Genomic DNA, 12,813 nt, shown 5'->3' with positions numbered 1-12,813 from the left:
TATTAATAAAAATATATTTTAAAAACTAAAGTAACTTTTCAGAAAGAACAACAAAAATAAGAGGAACAAATTATAAAGGGGTGTATGTGAAGAAAGGACTATGGGAAATAAGACTTGAGTGAACCACTATTTATCACTGTTCACTGCTAAATAGAACAATAGGGAAACTAGTATTGGAAGTTGTATATGTACGACAGCATCTTAAAAAAAAGCAATGATTACAATTTTTTAAACAACCGCAATCCAAACTAATTCAACTTTAGGACTAAACTGCAAAAAACCAGATGATCACTATAGGGCAGAAAAGATATGCAGAAAAATCTAACTCTTTACTGCTACCTCCTGGTCATTTGGATTTTTGCGAACCAATACAATCTCTTATTAAGGAAGAGTCCCCAAGGCAGGAGAGGCTAACAAGTTTTAGAAAGAACTTTGAAAAACGATCTCTTTACTTTGTTAAAAAAGAATGGGAAAGCAGGACTGATAAACAGCAAAGTAGTTGGCCAAACTATTCAGTGTGGTTCTCACTTTTTCCAAAAATATCTCTTTCCTGAACTCTCCATAGATATGGCTGCTGGGCTTAAATCTGTCAGTTGTGCATTTTGAGCATTGCTCATATTTTTCCCACTAGCAGTATTTAAAGTTCTGTTGTTTTGCCTCAGAAAAAGGCAACCAAATTTAGTATTCGTTAAAGTTTTTAAACATGAAACATAAGAATAAAATTTAGCTCTGAGAATGCTATTCCATAACCATTACATCCTTAGAATAAAATGTGTTGTTGATTTCTGTCATTCTACATCTTTTTCAACTGTGATTGTTCTCTCCCTTATTTGATGTGAAATTGCAAACTTTCTTCCTTGGCAAATTCTATTTAAAACTCTGCATGCCAGACTTCCAAAACATGGTAATTTCTAAACATGTTGCATCACAATGGCTAGAATTCCTACTCAATATGCCCAATTCTGGAATAATGGTTGAACGTCTAAAAAGGTTGTCAGGTTGGGGAAAGCTGATACATATCATAGCTGCTAAACTTTGATGTCAGTTTTTTTTAGCTTAATGTGATGTGTGATCCCTACTATCAAGATTTATATACCACAGTATATTGATTAGTGTGTTAAATTAGCTCTGACCATTGTGCTTAGTCCACAATCATGATTAAACAAAACATGGTTTAGCACATGGAATGAGCCATGTATGAATCTACACATAGTTATCATTGTTAAGTATAGTATTGTAAGTAGTGTTTCTACAATATACATTTCAAGCTTTAAAAAATACATAGGATTTTTTCCCATGAATATAACAATATGTTTTTTTTTCCAAAGTTAACATTAATCAGCTCTGTGGTAAATACTTTTGCTTGGTGTTTATCTGGCAATGGTTCTGCATCCAAATTACACAGTAGAAGACAGAGGAATTCCTAGGAATTATAGCCAAGTGTTCTGTGTTTTGTGGACAGGGGAATCCCTAGAAATTGTAACCAAGTGCATTGTATCAGAGTGGTAAACCACCAGAACATGGATAATTATGTGTGCTCTGTATTGATTACTTATAAAGTAATTTTAATAGCAATGTGTGAATGTCCCAACTTTGTCAGATGATAATGGACATTCGTTTAATGAAATCAGCTGCCTTAATAATACTATAAAGATGTTTTCTCTTTTCTTGAGTGGTATTGTAACAAATAATTAAAATTGTACAACAAATCAGGAACCCCCTTTATTAAAACTGGCCTTCATAAACATAAGCCCTAAAACAAACCCCTTTATCTCCAGTCTTTGAATCTGCAGTTTTAGGAGGAAGGTTCCCAATGATAGGGAGGTATCATCAGATAAACAATTATAATGATGGTCCTCATTTATCTTACAAAAAGAGTAGAAACCTCTGACTGTCTAAACACTGTTGAATATCAATCCCATAATCCCTGACAAAAGGCCATAGGAGGTTGGGAGTTTCAAATCAGTACCTTTTAAAGGACTACTTACACAGTACTTCTCTGTACTGTGTTAAGAGTTGCAAAAAAGATAGTTGTTCATTTATTTGCTAATATTCATATACCAATCCATTCCTATAGCCTATCCTTAGAATCTGTTACCTTTATACATATATTATCAGAAGGGTAACATTGGTTATTATTTTGAGGGAAAAAACCCAACTTATTATGCTTCATGCAAATGATTAAATGGATTTTAATCAACATGTTTTGCCATAATGAAAGAAGTGTACTGTTATTATTATGTACTACTGCTACTACCCATGTTATTGGGACATGGACTAAATGGCAGTATGTTCAAGGGAACATCAGTCAGTTTTGTGTGGGAAGCTGAATGAAGGCAGGTTTTAATATCGCCATATTCTCAGATCTATTCTATTCAGAAGGGCCAGGGCACACTGCAGCACCACAGCACTAAGAAAAGCAGACGAGAAACAGCTGCTTGACATCTTTTTCTGTAATGGCTATCCAAAAAAACGTCAAATTCTAGCACCCAGCACCCAAACCACAACACACCACACAGCCAACCACCACTCAAAAACTAACCCTACCATACACAAAAGGGGTGTTGGAAATGACAGTCAGAATTCTCCAACTCCTAGGAATAGGAATAGCCCACAGACCAGTGGTGGGCTGCAGGCGGTACGCTCCGGTACTGGCATACCAGATCCTGCCCAGAGCACCAGGTACCATTCCGTTCTGGTGCTCTGAAGGGCCCGCCTGCTTACCCATGCTACTTACCATGTTTTAAAGCTGTTGGCGCTTCCGCGCACACGCATGGTACATACAGAACCTGCGCAATGCTCCACTGAGCAGCTGGAGCATCATGGAGGCTTGCGGAAGCATCATTTGATGCTACAACGCAAGCACGCGCTGCATGTGTGTGCATGCCATGCACATGCATGAGAGTACCGGGGCTGTTCCAACCGTACTGGTTGGAACAAAATCCGCAACCCACCACTGCCACAGACCCATAGCCACACTCCATCAGGAATTATCCAGAACTAGACAAAATACAGAAGGATGAAAGAAATATAATCTACAAAATCAACTGTAACCATTGCAACCAATTCTATGTGAGACAAACATCGCATCCATTAAAAACCAGGATTCACGAACAGCTGGTTGCCATTTGACTGGTTGGCAGTCAAATGCCACGATCCCAAATCCTTAATCTCTATCGACACCACCAACAAACAGCACCAGTTTGATAGGAGCAACACAAAAATCATTGGTCATGCTACACCCACCATGTTCATGTGTTCATCAAAGCCTGACATTTCACAAACAATTCCATCAACAGACACATTGACCTACCACCAGCTTACGAACCCCTCAGAATCCAAATCAACCACATAGCCAACCAGAAACAGTACCAACCTTCAACCAACCCACACAAGCCCCCATCAACACCACCAGCAGTTCACCTTCCAATGACCCTGACCTGATGTAACCTCCCCATCACAAGACTCACACTAGACACATCACAAGACCCTCACTTGACACACCCACACACGAAGCCCTTATAAACAGACGAACACTGACTAAACTCCACTGAAGATGTCACCTTGTCTGCTAGTGAAACGTTCATAAACCAACCCACAAGCTCAGAGAACGAACCTTCACCCTCATCTCAGATTGTCTTAGCTGGATTGACAATTCAGGAAGGTAAGTCAACCCATTAGCAATAAAGCTCCTGAAGGAGGGAAGCATTCCAATGAGCTCACTGGAAAGCAGATATTGAAAGCAATTTAAATTTTCATAAGATAATAGAAGATGCACTATCTAGCCATTTCTATATAGGCATGGAGGTGATATTAGAGTGAGACAGCAGCAAGGCAGCCAAGGTGGAAAAGTGTATCCTATGCTGATAACTGGGAGATCCATACACTAAATGAAAAGAAATAAATACCGTAGTTCTTCTATCTGAAAAGCAGAGTTGTCTTTGCACCATTCCTCTCTGCTTATGTTGATATAGTATAGGAAGCAAGAATTATACAGACAAGAAATGATGTAATGAACAGTGATTCCTCCCCAAGATTTCCTCTGCAGTCTTTCAAAACCAAGGAAACAGAACGTGCAAATAATTTATCCCAATTTGCAATGCACTTGCAGCTTTCTTCAAACTGGTGCCTTACACATGTCTTGCCCAGAATTTCCAGTACATCAAGAGGGCACCAGACTGTGGAAGACTGAAGGACATAATACAGTACTATTGATGGTGAGAAGTGCCAGTCCTCATGCTAGCTGTATGATTTACCAACACACCCTTCCTGTTTTGAGATGAATAGGAAGATGGACTAATCTGGGAGAAAAAGTAATGTGTTCAACATTTTCAAAGCTGCTTTAAAATTAAATATGTCACAATGCCAGTTCCATAATATATAGCACCATGGAATTGATATACAAATGCATCTTGATGATAGCTGTACCTTCACCAAAATTATACAGGAACTCTGAAAGGATGCACTTTGCATAGCATAACAACAATATCAGTTAGTGATAGCTGAAGCACACAGCGTTAGATTTCTTTTCACAAAGTTCTTAGAGGATATTAATGTTCTCAAAATTATTGAAACCCTTCCCCCACTCCTCAAAGTACTACCTTTGAAATTTACATATTAAGATTTTCTTCTAATGCTTCTTCAGTTTTTAAGGAAAGAAATGGGCTTGTTAGACAGTAAATACAAATTTAGATCTTCCCCTTCCATTCAATTTAGAAGGTGCTTCTGTAGTGGGCATATTGTCTACAGCCATAATTTGGCATTGATTCTATATATTTGTGACAGAGAATGTGATGGCAGAAAAAGACTAAAACATTTCACATACTTACCAGGACTAACTATCATTGAATAAACAAGTTTCTGAGAATATCCTGAAGAGATATAATCTAATGTACTTGTGACATTGCATATCCTTTTTACCAGTATATCACAGATATGGTGACTTGTTAAGCATGTATTTTAGGTTATCTTTTTCCTTTTCATAGTATTTAAACATTTGCCATAAGTCAAAAGCAGAATGTTTTATAAACTCAAAAAAAAATCAATTGCCAGTAAAATTATCCTTTTCTTCTTGATTTGGGAGATTTATGTGATTTCCTTGATAATTATATATTCTTCATCTTTATATTAGTAGTGCTGTTACACATTTTGGATTTAACATATTAGTTTTGTTAATATGTTTGGTTTTTTTTTTAATGTTTTTTTAATTTTAATTTGAAACAGGTACAGCATCTTTCTTTACATCTGTAGAAAATGTATCAATCGATTACAGATAAACTTTGGTACATCTCCACGATCAACAAACATAACTCATATTAACTCAAGCATTATTATATATCAATTTTCATTTGACTGTAATTATTATTTAAAGATATTAATAAAAGTAATAATCTTGAACAATACATGCCCACACCAGTGGGAAAAGAAAAAATCAAAAAGAAAAGGCAAAAAAAAAAGAACAAAAAAAAAGACAAAAACGACAAAGGACAAGGCAGGAAAAAAACAACAACACAGGTATCTATTATAAAAAAGAAGAAGTATATCAACTGGTTGCAACATGCTTTGGTGCTTCTCTTCCATTAACTCATATTAATTCAAATATCTTAACTCAAATGTTTACCATATTAACATCATTATACCTCCATTTTTAATTACCTATAGTTATTTAAACATCCTTCATCCTTAGCTATGCCAAAGAATTAATCCATAACACATGCTGACATTTCATTTACTTACTTGTAAAGTCCTCTATTGACATCAAATCCTCATGTCCTATTTTAGCTGAACATCCATAATATTTAATTATATCATATATCATAACATTTTCCCAGTATTGATTAACATTTGATTGTATGTATTTTATTTAGTTTTTTTAATAGTGATAATTATTGTAATTAATACTCTTTATGTATAATCCAAAAATGTTTTCTCATATCCAATTGTTATTTATCATATCAACTCCACATTGTATACATTACTATCAATATCAATTATTATTCAGCTATATCTGTTACAAAAAAGAGCAATTAGGTTTAGCTAGTTTTCAATTGTATTCTTCAATCTATCAGCCAATTCCACATTATATACATTACTATCCATATCAGTTATTATTCAGCTATATCTATTACAAATTAAAGTAATCAGATTTAGCTAATTTTAAATTGTATTCTTCCATCTGTCAGCCTGTGTCCCTCCAGTAGCAAAATCTTCTCAAACCAATTGCCATCCGTTGGATAAATTTACCAAATGTTTTTATAAGCAAGTCCAGACGAAAATATCTTCGCACCTTTTGGCTCTGAATGTCAGTGATGAAATAATAATGTTGTCCCGGGCTTGTAAAACTTTTCAAATTGACTTTAATTCTCAAGGGTGGAGTTTTCATTTCTCCTGCACTCTGTCTCTTTAAATGAATCTTCTTTATAGCTCCCCCCCTCCTTTCTTCCTCTGAGATAGACCAAACGCCATTTCTCACATTTTCCATTTGTATTTCAGGAACCTTCAAACATTCAACGATCTCAATTTTTCCTTCATATTTTAAAATCAAATGATCCAATTTTCTTTCCAGTCTCTGAAAGGAGTCAAAAAGCTCTCGACATGCGGAGAAAAGAATCTGGAGTGAGACCTTAGAAGTATTTTCAGACGCCATGATGTGTCGTAGTGAAATTGCAAGTAAAAACACGCTGGAAACTGTGCAATCTTATCTGATCGTAAACACAGCCAAGTAATAAAAATGTCAGATCGTGAAGGGCTAATTAGTAGAAAGTAAACTTTACGATCCACTTAAAAAGAGCCAGGGAGGGGGGGTGTCGAAGAGTTCCTTGAAGCGTTTAAGAAATAAAGTAGCCACCAGCCATAAATCCATTAAAAAAAAAACCAATTCGCCGCTAGATTCTTCTATTCTTTGGTTTCAATTAGCTTAAGCTTTTAGTGCGGACAGTCTCTCTTGAATAATAAAATCAGCTTACCAGATGACATCACTTCTGCCATTCTTAGGGGCAACCTGCAGCTTCAGTTAGCACGCAGCTAATCCAGAAAGGAATTGGCAAGAGGGGTTAATACCCCCCCCAGAGACTTTGCGAACGTCTCTGAGGTCACTGGGTCTCCCCTCACCTTTCACTGTCGTCTCCGGGACAGCTAGGGTTCAAAGAACCCGTCCAAAAATCCTTCGGAATAGAGGAATTTCAGGAATAGCCTGAAACTCCATCTTCTCACTGCTAAGCCCCGCCTTCTTCCAATATGTTTGGTTTTTGTTTAAGCCAGCTACTGGAATGAGTAAAAGAGGAAAAGCAGGTCAGTTTTGACCCTGAATGACAGCTGTGCTTTCCAAAGGCTTATGAGCATACCTAGCCGTTAGCCAAAGATGTTGTTGGGAGATGTTGAGACAGCAGTTCCATTGATTCATCTTAGCATAATAGGTGCTGGGGATTAGAACCCTGGAAGGGGACATCCTACCAGTCTAATAAAAAATTGGAGAGAAAGATGAGGAGAGGAGAGAAAAAGTCTGTGGGCTAAGTGAGCAGAGTAGATGGAGAGAAAAGTTGAAGTAAAGAGGGAAGAGCAGTTGTTGACTCCATGTTGGGAAGGGAGAAGAAAGATCCATTTCTTCTTAGTTAAAGAATTTTAACTAAATTATCTGTCAGAATATTTGGATGAATCTCTTAAGAGGAGACAGCCTCTAACAGAATTTAAAACAACCAAAGAAAAGGGACAATTTAGGAAGCAAAGCAGAGGGATAGGTGAGAAGATTGCTTCTATGGAAGAAAGGAAGTGAAGACACAGAGAGATGATATCTCCATTCAAGGCCCAAAAATAGGACAAATAACACACTGGTTGCAGGCAGAGGTTCATATAAGACACAAGAAAGGACAGAGAGGGTACCAGTTGCCAAGTGGTTTCCGGAGAAGGTCTAGATAAAAGACCCTGAGAGAGGTTCTCCCCCACCCCCCAAGTTGACAAGCAATAGAGGTTAGGCTGAGAAGGTCAAACTGTGCTGAGCACAGTAAATTTCTAGCCCATTCCTTTGTTTTCTGTTGCCAAGCTCAGAAATAGAGAAGAGAGACAGGCAAAAAAGGAAAGGAAGCAGGATAGATAGAGGGGGAGTAGTTTCTGAGAGGGGGGCCTTGGAGAAAACCTGACACTGGTACTGTTTGTATATACCTGTTGTAAATACTCATTGTAAATAACATGGCTATATATAGTAAAGAGCATTAAAGCCTCCACTGTCTTGATTTACTATAACAATTGCCAGTCTTGCATAGCAGAATATACCTCCAGTTCAAAATGAATCCCATCACACTGTGACAGTGTGGGCAAATAAGGAAAAAGAGTTCATGAAGAACAAAAATATGTATGTATGTATGTATGTATGTATGTATGTATGTATAATTAGGAGACTAGTTGGGTTCACACATGACATTCTATGGTTGCTAACTAAACTATAATTGGCTCAAGTAACAGAGCACATTAAGCTATTGGCCATGGTTTACAAATCATAATAGCAGGAACTACCTATTATGCTTAGTTGCAAAGATATTCTGGCTTAGTGCAGTGTACAAAGCAAGTCACTTATATGAAGGCCTCTATTTCTTCCAGGTAATCTGAAATTACTGCATTATTATTTTTATGAGATCAAGCATTAAGTAAAAATCAACTGCTATCAAATCTAAATGTAGCAATTTGTATTACAATTGAATCTTGAAATGAATCTCGATTTAGGATGCACATCACTTCAGTGAGTCAAACGACTCATGAGATTAGCCTATGTACCCAAAAGCTGGTGATTAATCATTAATCAGATTAATTTATAAAGGGATATTCATGAAATGCACTCACAGATAAGAAAATTTTGTTGGAAATATATACATAAACGGGAGAAGTGGCTACAGTACCCTCCAACTCTCCAAAAGAGAGTGAAACCGAAAGAAATAGCAGTTTAGATCTTCCCAATACACCTTGGCATTTTAGAGGCATAGAACGTAACTGTATATTTAACTAAAATTATCTATGTCAGAATATTTGGATGAACCTCTTAAGAAGAGAGAACCTCTATCTAACAGAATTTAAAACAATCAAAGAAAAGTGGTCAAGGGACCATTCAGGGAGCAAAGCAGAGGGGTAAGCAAGAAGATTGCTGAAGGATCTAGTTTTATAATTTATCTAAAGAAAAATCACAGGGGACAACTCTCTGTCTAAAAATACCTTCAAGGTAATTGTATAAATGAGTGAAGGGAATTAATTCTCAGGCTTAGGGGGGTATCTGGACAATGAATAATCACCTTGAGTTGAGCGGAGAGTCTCAGGCTAAAGTATTAGAAACTAAATCTGTTTCAAAAAGAGCACATGAGAAGCCCCCATGAATGCTCAGGAGACATGGACGAACGCTGCACAGATGTAAGGCTCTAATTACAGGTCAGAAAATCACCAAAAATTATAGAATGAAAATTACAAATTCGTTCCTCAAATTTTAATCTCCCTCAGAGATTTGGCCCATAGTCTCCACCCGCAAACAGAGAGGCCGCATAGTTACTCAGTACAGCGTGTGGTGGACATACAGAGGAACTTTCTTCTTTTATTATTTCACATGTTCCAGCTGTGCCTGATGAGCAAAGAAGGAGAGAGTGTCCTGATGCTTTTTATACTAGTGTAACAGGAATTTCATCAGAGGTAGCTTTTGAAGATGTGGGAGACCTGTCTTCTTAAGCGGGAGAGATCCTCCTCCAGGGTTAGTTTCAATTACATCCCCAAGGGTAAAACAAAGGCTTATCTAATGCAGCTGTTTGCTTTGAAAAAAAAGCATAGGTTTCTGGGAAATAAGGGCAGGCGAAGGAGGGCTCTGTTGTGAGCTAAGATTTCATAATGTAGGTACAGTCAGCTTTTACATCTCATCGCAGCTTTATTTGTTTTATTTATTGCTTGTGAAATATGCTCTCTTGGCAGACCCCAAGCCCTCTTTGGCAGAAGAGAAGCTGAATAGGCAGTGGCTGTGGTGGTGAGTGGGTGGATGCATGCAAACCTGATAGTGGATCTGCAATAAAAGGGAGGTATAATTTTTGCCTGTGGTCAAATCCTGCCTACTCAGTAAGAAAATAATAAATATATGAGAATGATTTCACTTGGAGAATCGCTGGAGTCTGATGAAAATGCTCTTTGTTTTTGAGAAATATTTCTGTGCTGTGGGTAATGCTAGGGCATTGGCGATTGCCAATGTTCATATGAGAGTCTGAAAAATCAGATCAATCTTTCTTAGCTCTAAGAGACAGAGTTATCTGATGGGAAATGGAGGCGGGGGAGGCTTGAAGAGATGAGTGTGCTGATTCCATTTGCTGCTTGGCCTGTTTTAAAGCCTATTTTCTGCAGCTGTTGGAGATGGATATTATTTAGGATAGGATAATTGTAGGCTTTTTTTCTTTCAAAAAGAAATCCCTACCTTTGTATTCTTGTGGAAACTTTCCTTCCTTCCTTCTTTCCTGTTATAAAATGAAACTCAGTACAAAAGTCCGGAGAGAGCAAGATAGCTTATTGGTCTGTATAACATCTTGTTTTATTGAAGATCTTATTTTTGGAATTGGCAGTTTGGGGAGTGCTATGTCGCCATGACTATGGCCGGGAATATCAGTCAAGTAATTGGCAAGCTCCGATTGGACCAGACGCAGTTGTTCCAGCAATCGGTCTCCATGCCTTCCTTCAGAGCTTAGATTATAGCACTGGTGACGAGGATGGGATTCTGAGGGAAATTATTAGTAATCTCTCAGAATTACCTCGTAATTAAGAAGCTATGGCAGCGGTATCTTTTAATCTAGACCCCAGTGTAACCCCCATCCGTTTGAAGACCAGGCGGGTCCCATTCGCTCTCCAGAGTAAGGTAGATGCTGAGTTAGACAAGCTACTGCAGCTGAGGGTGTTAGAGCCTGTAGATTATGCTAAAAGGGAGACCCCTATAGTTATACCTGTCAAATCAGATGGATTCATTAGGATCTGCACTGATTATAAATCGACTTTAAATAAAGCCCTTCAAGCGCATCCTTATCCTGTTCCCGTGGTGCAACACTTATTGCATTCACTGGGCAGGGGCAGCATATTTGCTAAGCTTGACTTAGCTCAAGCTTACCAGCAATTGACAGTGGATGACGCTACTGCAGACGCTCAAACGATTGTTACACATAGTGGAGCATTCCAGTGCCGCAGACTCCAGTTTGGCCCCGGGCATTTTTCAGAGCATCATGGAGCGGCTGCTCCATGGGCTACCAGGGGTGTTACCCTATTTTGACGATGTGCTGATAGCAGCACAAAGTTGGAAGGCTCTGCTGTCTAAACTCAGTGCCGTATTACAAAAATTACGCAAGGCGGACTCAAATTTTTAAAAAATCCAAGTGTCACATTGGGGTGGAATCCCTGGACTTCCTGGGATTTCACATAGATGCCTAAGGCATCCATCCGACCCCTGTAAAGGTGGAAGCCATTAAAAAGGCTCCAGCCCCCACCAATAACAGAGCTGCAAGCCTTTTGGGGGATTTTAAACTTCTACGCCATGTTTTTACCTCACAAGGCTTCCATTGCGGAACCCTTGCACAGGCTATTGGACTCTTCCACAGTTTGGAGATGGGGCAACCACGACGTGATCACGGGTGGCAGATCTCTCTTGACGTCATCCTCTGTGCTTATGGAGTACTGCGAGTCCCTACCACTCATTTTGGCCACCGACGTTTCCCCGTATGGTGTGGGAGCTGTGTTGAGCCATCGCTGCCCAGATGGCTGTGAGGCTCCAATCACTTATTTTTCCCGCTCTTTTTCCAAAGCTGAAAGAAATTACAGTCAATTGGACAAAGAGGCGTTGGCTGCCATAGCAGGAATCAAGAGATTCCATCACTACTTCTACGGCCGTCCCTTCATGCTGCAAACAGATCACAAGCCACTACTAGGCATCACAGCAGGGGACTGCCCAACTCCCCCTATACTATCCCTAGGATGACATGTTGGACAGAATTCTTAGTGGCATATTGCTACTGCTTAGAATTCTGCCCTGGAAAACACATGGGACACGTGGACGCCTTAAGTCGCTGTTCCTTGCCAATAGAAACTCAAGACCCAGCCCCCATTTCAACTGTCCTTATGATTGATGATCTAGGCTTGCCCTTATTGTCCACCAATGTGGCAGCTCATTCAAAACGAGACCCCATCATCTCCCAAGTTCTGGACTGGGTCCAAAGGGGCTGGCCTAGAGATGTTGCCGAGCAGTTCCTGCCATATTATCGTAGACGGTTGGAACTGTCGGAACTTAAGGGCTGTTTATTATGTGGGCAGAGGGTTGTGGTGCCCCCATCTCTTCTTACTCCCATATTGCACCACGTCCATGAAGGACACCCAGGCATAGCTAGAATGAAGGCTTTAGGTCGCAGCTACGTCTGGTGGCCCAAATTAGATGCAGAAATAGCTACCTGGGTGGCGGAATGTCAACCATGTCAGTTATTCCAACCTAATCCTCCAGCAGCCCCCACCAGGACATGGGAACTGCCCAAGGGGCCATGGGCCCGCTTACATTTAGATTTTGCTGGCCCAGTGAACGGACACAATTTTCTGATAGTGGTAGATGCCTTTTCAAAGTGGGTAGAAATATCTACCATGCATACTACCACATCAGAGGCCACCATAAAGGAATTGCGGCACCTTTTCACCACACACGGCTTACCGGACACCATAGTGTCTGATAATGGGCCGCAATTGACACCTGCAGTTTTCCAGGCTTTCCTGTCCAGTCTGGGTATTAGACATGCATTGATCGCTCCCTATCATCCATCTAGCAATGGGCAGACGGAC

The sequence above is a fragment of the Thamnophis elegans genome, chromosome 5, assembly GCF_009769535.1.
Source record: "Thamnophis elegans isolate rThaEle1 chromosome 5, rThaEle1.pri, whole genome shotgun sequence".
Taxonomy (NCBI): Eukaryota; Metazoa; Chordata; class Lepidosauria; order Squamata; family Colubridae; genus Thamnophis; species Thamnophis elegans.
The sequence above is the reverse complement of the archived record's forward strand: the minus strand, read 5'-3'. Positions refer to the sequence as shown.